A 7454-nucleotide genomic window follows, 5' to 3' on the forward strand; every position below is an offset into this window, starting at 1 on the left:
ACAATTTCCTCAAACTCTCGCTCTGCAGGGTCGCAAACACTTCTCCCCGCGAAACCAAGACAAAGCCCCAGCAGCGCGCACACCTTGCTCCAGGCAGGGCTGCGGGTGCCTCTGGTCCTGACCCCGGTGGCTCTGGGACCACAACGTGGGCGTGTCCTGACATCACTAAGCGACCCCAAAGTGGAAGGAAAAAGCACAAGACGGGGTCAGAAGCTCGAAACAGCCGTGTGTCGTCTACCAGGACTTAAGTCAGAGGAACAAGGGCGTAAGATCAGCTCCTCCAAAATCAGAACCCACGCTCCTGGCAGGTGTCTCCGCGTAGAACAGGTGGGCATCCACATCCCGTGGGCGGCCTTCCCGCCTCTCCCAGGGCCTGTTTGCAGCGAGTGCCTCCCGGCAGGCCGGGGGGGGGGCAGCCACACCACTTAAACCAGACATTCCGTGGATGCACTTCAGGAACTTTCTGTGGCCGCAGAGGAGATGGGAGCGTTTCTTAGCCATCGTCATCACTGAGGATGCAGTGAGCAGAGCGTGGGGGCCGGGCCATCCTCTGGGTCCCACGATGAAGTGGCTGTGCTCTGTCCCGGTCTCCCCACGTCTGTTCAACCTGAGGGCCGTGGTTTCAGGCAGGGAACTCGGCTCCGGGGTCTCCTAAGCGTCACGTCACCGTCCACTCTGGATTTCCAGGTGAGATGGATCTCGATGCTGGTGGTAAAGAAAAGCCAGCCAGGCCCCGGCCAGGGAGGGAACATCGGCCGCTGCCTGGTGTGAGCCGGGTGCCTCCAGGCAGTGGCTCCTTTTGGGGTCACACTAGGCCCCTGGGGGGAGGCTGGGCTTGGCCTTCACTTTCTGACCCCAAGAGCAGCCCCTGCTCCCCCAGGGAGGCCCCAGAGGACGTGGCCAGGGAACCTGGTGCACAGCCATGGCTGCCACGTGGAGGGCAAACCATCCCCCGTCCCCAGGACGTGGGTCCTCGCAGGCCAGCATCAGCCTGGGGACTCGAGACCAGCACGGTCCCCTCACCTGACCCACCGAAGCTTCTGGCAAACCCACAGCTTGGACTTCCCGGTTCCCGGGGAGGCAGGGGGGTCCTGGGGGCAAAATTGAAGGAGGCATTTCATCGTTTTCTGGGCCAAGGGGTGTGCCTGGGGTCTCACGCCTCCTTCAGGCTGGCCAGCTGTTTCCTGTGTTAAAACCACACACACACCAAACTGTATTAGCTAGCGGAGTCATTAACCAAACTCCCATCCAAAGGAGACTGCCCCTAGTGCCCCTACCTCTTCCCTGACTCTCTAGCTTTCCAATGGCCTCCCCATCCCTGTCCTGGAAGAGCTGCGTCCCCGCCCTGGTGCCGGGGAAGTATCACCTCGTGCAGACCCCCAAGAACATTGGACGGAGTCCCACGCACTCAAGTGCAGAGCCTCTGGGCAGACACAAGCAGGGAGACGGGTCATGCCCCGGGAGCGTGAACGCTGAGGGTGCAACCCGCCGGCCTGGGACGGAGGGAGGGAGGCATGCGCGGCCCAGCCTGGAGACAGAGCCGCATCTGGAAGTCCCGCAGGGCCCGGAGGAGCTGGTGACTGGGGACGGGCGGGCTTCCTGGGTTTGCTCCTCACGGAAGCAGGGGTCTGACCGGAGGTGGAGGGGCCGGGCCCTTCCCCACAGGGGCAGGTGCCAGGCGCCCGAGTGTGCGGTGCCGGGCAGCACCCACCCGACCCTGGGGCTCATCTCCAAAGGCTCAGCTCCGCAGGCATCAGGTGCTCCCGGTGGCTGGAGGAGGGTCAGGAAGCGGTGAGCGAGGGCGGGATGTGGAGGGTGGAGGCAGCCCGGGTCAGGTGGCTGAAGTCCCCAGCCACGGGGGCTGGGGTGCTGCTGTGTGCCAGCCGGGCACTGATGGCGTCCGGGGCGCACACGGGCCCCACCTAGGGTAGGCGGCAGGGCGGCAGCTCTCCGACCTCACGGGCAGCACCTGCCACCGTGGGCTCAGGTTCGTTTCTGGCACCTGGAATGGAATTCATTTACAGAAAAATTAGATCTACCATTGAGAATATGCAAGAAACTGCAGAAATGTGTGACAACAGGCGAAGGCCCCGGCCCCAAACGGTCCAAGACTGTGGCCGGCAGGGAGAGCAAAGCCACACGAGCTCCCCAGTGGCTCCCCGGGGACACCCCCACCCCGGCCTGTGCCACCCGAGCAGGACCGTCCACCTGGTGGCCTGGCCGGACGGCTGACCTGCAGGTCAGACTGTGACCGCACTCATGGGAACAGGGAGAACCCTGAGGACCCAGAGGTCTTTCCTGAGACGGCCACAGGCAGACGACGGCCACAGGCAGATGACAGCGGGAGGTGCGGGCCGTCCAGGGGACCGGGGGTGCGGTCAGGCCGGAGGAGATGGCGGCAAGGACGGGATCCCGGGGCAGGACCCGTCTCAGACTTCAGATGCCGCGGGACCCGACGGCCGGTGAGCGGGTGGCTCAGGCCAGTGTGTCCTCGGGTGACCCGAGACTCACCCTGGCTTACCTGCGGTGGGGAGACCGGCTCAGAGGCAGGTGTCGTCACAAGTTCTCCCTGTCTCTCTCTCATGGGCGGTTCAGAGATTCCACTTGTTAAGCGAGCGTCCCCTCGGGCAGCAGAGATCTTATTTTCCTGGGGTTGTCTCCGCCGTGTCCTGACGCCGGTGTGTGTTTGGACTGATGCTCTGCAGCTCACGGTGCGGATGTCACTCCGGGAGCACAGCTCTCCGCGCCTGGCCTCCTCCCTGCGACCCCAAAGTCCCCGCCTTCGCCCTTGGCCACCGGCTCATGGCCACTCAAACCGTCTTTGCGAGTAAAAATGCCTCTCACATGGGCTTCCCTGGTGGCGCAGTGGTTGGGAGTCCTCCTGCTGATGCAGGGGACACGGATTCGTGCCCCGGTCCGGGAAGATCCCACATGTCGCGGAGCGGCTGGGCCTGTGAGCCATGGCCGCTGAGCCTGCGCTCTGCAACGGGAGAGGCCACAACAGTGAGAGGCCCGCGCACCCCACCCCACCCCCAAAAAATGCCTCTCACAGGATCTACTGAACTTGGGGGCAGCCTGAGGAGCGGACGGCTGGTCACACATGCTTCCCCTCCTGACGCTGGGGGCCATCACCCTGTCGCCCCTGCCTGGTCCCGCGCCTCCCCCCGTGCTTGCGGGCTGGTCCTGGATTCTCCATACTGACCCCCCCTCCCCAGCCCGGCCTGGGGCCTGAGTAGAGCCCTGCTGTCTCTCAGCTGGGCGACCGCAGGACCTCTCGGGCCACCTCAGCTCCCTCCGGTCCAGCCCCCGCCAGGAGTTGCTGTCGCCATCCGCCCCAAGCACACACGGGACCGGCCCCTCCCTGCGCCAGCCCCAGCTCTGCCCCTGGCCTCCAGCCACTCTCCCTGCCTCACGGGGATTCTTCTCCCCTTTGGGGGTCCCTGCGCTGTCTCCCACCCTCTGTTACTCTCTACCTGCAACCTCCCCCCACGCCCAGCTGGCAGGGTCTCCCCAGCTGCTAATGCAGTTGAGGGGGGCTCCAGCCCCGCCCGAGGGGGAGGGGACGCTGATCCAGGGCTGCGGGTGGGGTCGTGTTAACTCCTTCCGACTCTCAGGCCCCAGCTCACAGGAGAGCTCCCCGCAGTAACTTGAGAAAAGAACAGGTTAGAGTCCTCGTGGAGAACAGAGGCAGCAGGAGAACTGTGGCCGAAAATAAAATAACTTACGTGTGTAGGTTCAGAAGAACTCCGGAGACCAAGTTCAGGCGCTGCAGCGGGGAGAGGGACAGGCAGAGCTGAGGGTGAGGGAGGAGGGGGGAGGCGGAGAACAGATCCAGTCTCCCGGAGGCCCTGATCCCCTCATTTCAGAGCTGCGCAAATCTGGAACTTCAAAAAGGTCTTTGTTTTCTTAAATGGGCAGATGTTTCCAGTAGCTGAGACTTGGGAGAAAGAAAATGACGCTCGGCCACCCTCCCTTCCCTGGTTTATAAGGACGTCTCCAGGCTGGGGTCGTGCCATCAGCATCGGGCAGTGACGACAAGGTCTGATTTCTCACTGGAGCTAAACCAGAGCTCAAATGGGGAAAAGAGAAAAAGAAAGAGCCTGTTTGGGCAGGGAGAATAACACCCCCGCACACAGTCAGTAACTTCACCAAACAGTAAAGCCAACAGCAAAATCTGCCCTTCACAATAGTAAAGGATCTGCTCAAATTCTGAAAGCACCGAGAAACGAAAAGCCAAATAAAACCCTTCCAATGAAAAGTATTAGAATATCAAGCTAAGAATTATTATTGGAATCCTACGAACTGCAATTCCTAATCAGCAAGTTTCACTGAAAGTTCCTGGAGAGGGATGAAGCCTTTCCTCACGGAGGGTCCCATGGCTCAGGGACGCATGGAAGGTGCTCGATGAAGATGTGTTGTGAGCGACTGCGAGCTGGGCATCTGTTTCCTTTTGCTCCTTCTGTGTGAGCAGCAGAGCCCCGTACACAGCTGAAAGGCAGTATTTCTCCTCCTCCTTTGCATCTAGGGGCAGCCTCTGGCAAGCAGGCACAATGTCCTGGGTGAACTGGGGAGAGCTGCTTAAAAGGATGAGAGGGACAAGGACAAGGGGCAGCTGGTGTTTGGTTTGTGCTCCATCCCTTCCCTGTCTGACTGCCTGGAATGTTGGACATAATAGCTGGAGCTCCAGCCACCAGCTTGTGCCATGAGGTTGCCATTAGAAAGGAAATCAAGCACCAAGAATGACGGGCGACGAGAGGACAGAAAGAGACAGGGAAACTCAAACACGGAGAGCTGTTGTAACAGCCCACAGTGCCTTCTGATGGCCCTCCTCAATGTATGTAGGCAAAATACTGTGTATTTTTTTTAAACCACTGCTCTTTCCAGCCCCTGTCTCTTGCAGTGGACATAATATACAGCTGATTGCATATTGTCAGGTGATCCGGCAGGACTACTTCAGTGAATGAATCCATACACTTACCAAGTGTCTAGCACAGTACGTGAAGCAAAATAAATGGATAAATAAATGATGAGTCACAAAGCCTGATTCACTTACAAGATAAGACTCCTCGATATCTCCAACAACAAGCTAGGTAATTAAACCGATCAAAGTTATAAGTGAGAAACTGTGGCTTCGTTTTAGAATAGGTGATTACATACTATTAACCACTGAAAGAATTGTTGCACCTTTAGAGAGAAACCTTAGGAGAAAGCCACACTCTGGACTTCCTGAAAGACGGCAGATGAACTGCTAGGATTTCTGCACAGTAATTCGTATTATGTTTAGTATAGTAATCGTCACTATGTAAGGAGAGACATGCATCACTTTCTGAGGAGAAGACAATGAATCTTTCATGATGCCAGCCAGACGAGGAATCTGTCTGAGCCCCTACGCGGGAGCTGCTTGGCTGGGTCCCGGAGGCGCGCCAGGGCTGGCTTGCGACAGCTCTGTTTCTGAGTAAGTACCTCACGGCCACAGTCAATCTCTCATGCAATGCAAAACAGCTCTCTTTGTTCTGTAAATTTCTCATTTTTTTTTTTTCTGTGCTTTTTAAAATAGGAAAATGACAAGTAGGAACCTGGAGAAAAAAACAGCTGAGCTCTCACTGTAAATCACAACCACCGATGACAAAGTAGGACCAAATGCCTTGTAAATCAAAAAAGGAAAAAGAAAAAATGGATACAGATGCAGAAAATTGCCCTAAATCAAAAACTAACACTTACAATATTCTATGTCAGCTTGTTGAAGAAATCACCTGGGGGCAGAAGGAGGAGGCCCCGTGGTTGCTGACATGAGCCACTGCCCAGATGTCCTCAAGTTTAGGATGCTGCCCAGACGGGGCAGGCACAGGAGTCACAGGGATCTGCTTGTAGATTCTCAGGACTTAACCAAAGGATGATTGTGTTTGCATCCAGGGAGAGAACCCTGGTCTGGGGTTCGGGACAAAGACCAGCAGTGCATCCTCGGGCATCTTCTGCATGCTGGACAATTTGAATACATCATCTATTAACAGTAATTTAAATGAAAATTGTTTTTAAAAGTATTTGATACCACTTGTAGTAGATCAAACAGCACCGCCCCCAAGGTTATATATGTCTCCTCAAAACCTGAGAAGGGGACCTTATTGGAAATAGGGTCTTTGCACGTGTGATTCAGTTAAGGATGTTGAGACGAGACCGTCCTGGATTAGGGTGGGAGGACGCATTTCTCTCGCTTGAAGCCACCAAGCCTGATTAATTTGCCACAGCAGCTCCGGGGAAATAACACGCCTGCTTTATCCCCCCTAAATCGCCTTGGCCTCTAGTGAAGAAAATCGCTTGAAAAACAATGAATGAAATAAGTTAATGTCTTGTTTACTTTCCATCTTAAATTTGTGCCCATTTGGAGTGAACAAGGGAGGGCGCTTTGTAAAGCTGGTCGGCACACAGGCACAGGAAAATGCGATTTGATTCCTGTGCTCCCGGCCACTGCGGAGAAACAGCCACAGAGAGCTGCTGTATCAGAGGAAGGCTTCTACTCTTAAAGCACAGTCCCCATGTCTTTTTCTCATTCTTCCTGGAGAATAACTTATTTTATCACGATGAGGAAACTGACCCGATGAGCTCTTAAGGCTCTACGTTTTAAGTTAAGGGAAAGACCATCTCGCTTCAAGATTTAAATTTTGCCACTGACACCAAAAGTCAAACACAGGAAGGAAGAATGGGTTCCTCCTTCTCCTTGGGAGGACTGGAGGACGATTTCAGAACTGCGCACCTGTTGTGTGATTTGGTTCAAAAATACGCACGTGTTTAGTCGGGCAGAGAGGCAAGTGCGTACGGGGGGAGGCAGAAACCATGGCAGTTCCTCTAACCTTTGACTCTTTGACTGTTTGTGCGACTAAGTGCACACAGGTCTTTAGAGAGAAATGAAAACCCCAGGCCCTCCGACTGCTGCTTGCTCAGCTGACTGACCGTCACAGCCACTCACACACGATGTGGGCTCCGACGGTCAGGGGCTGCGCTTGCCGTAGAGAATGTTCCAGAACAGTGTCGGCAAGTGTCTTCTGTAAAGGGCCAGAGAGCAAACATTGCAGGGTCTCCCAGAACTGCTCAGCTCTGCCGCTGCAGGTGAGACGGCCCACCAGGATGCACCAATGGGTGAGCGTGGCTGTGTCCCAATAAAACTTTATTGACAAGATCAGGCAGTGGCAGGGCTGCCCACCTCTGGCTAGGACAAGCAAGAGACAGCTGTCTTGTCCACTTCATGTTTTAAGATTAAGGAAGGGCAGTAGGGGAAAAGAGTAAAAGAGGGTCCTCGAAAAAGTAAAAATAGAACTACCATGTGATCCAGCAATTCCTCTTCTGGTGTTTATCCAAAGAAAACAAAACAAAACGAACTTGAAAAAATATCTGTACCTCCACGCAGCATTATTCACAAGAGCCAAGATATGGAAGCAACCTAAGTGTCCGTCAGTAGG

The sequence above is a fragment of the Grampus griseus genome (assembly GCF_964374135.1).
Source record: "Grampus griseus genome assembly, chromosome: 3".
NCBI classification, from domain to species: Eukaryota; Metazoa; Chordata; class Mammalia; order Artiodactyla; family Delphinidae; genus Grampus; species Grampus griseus.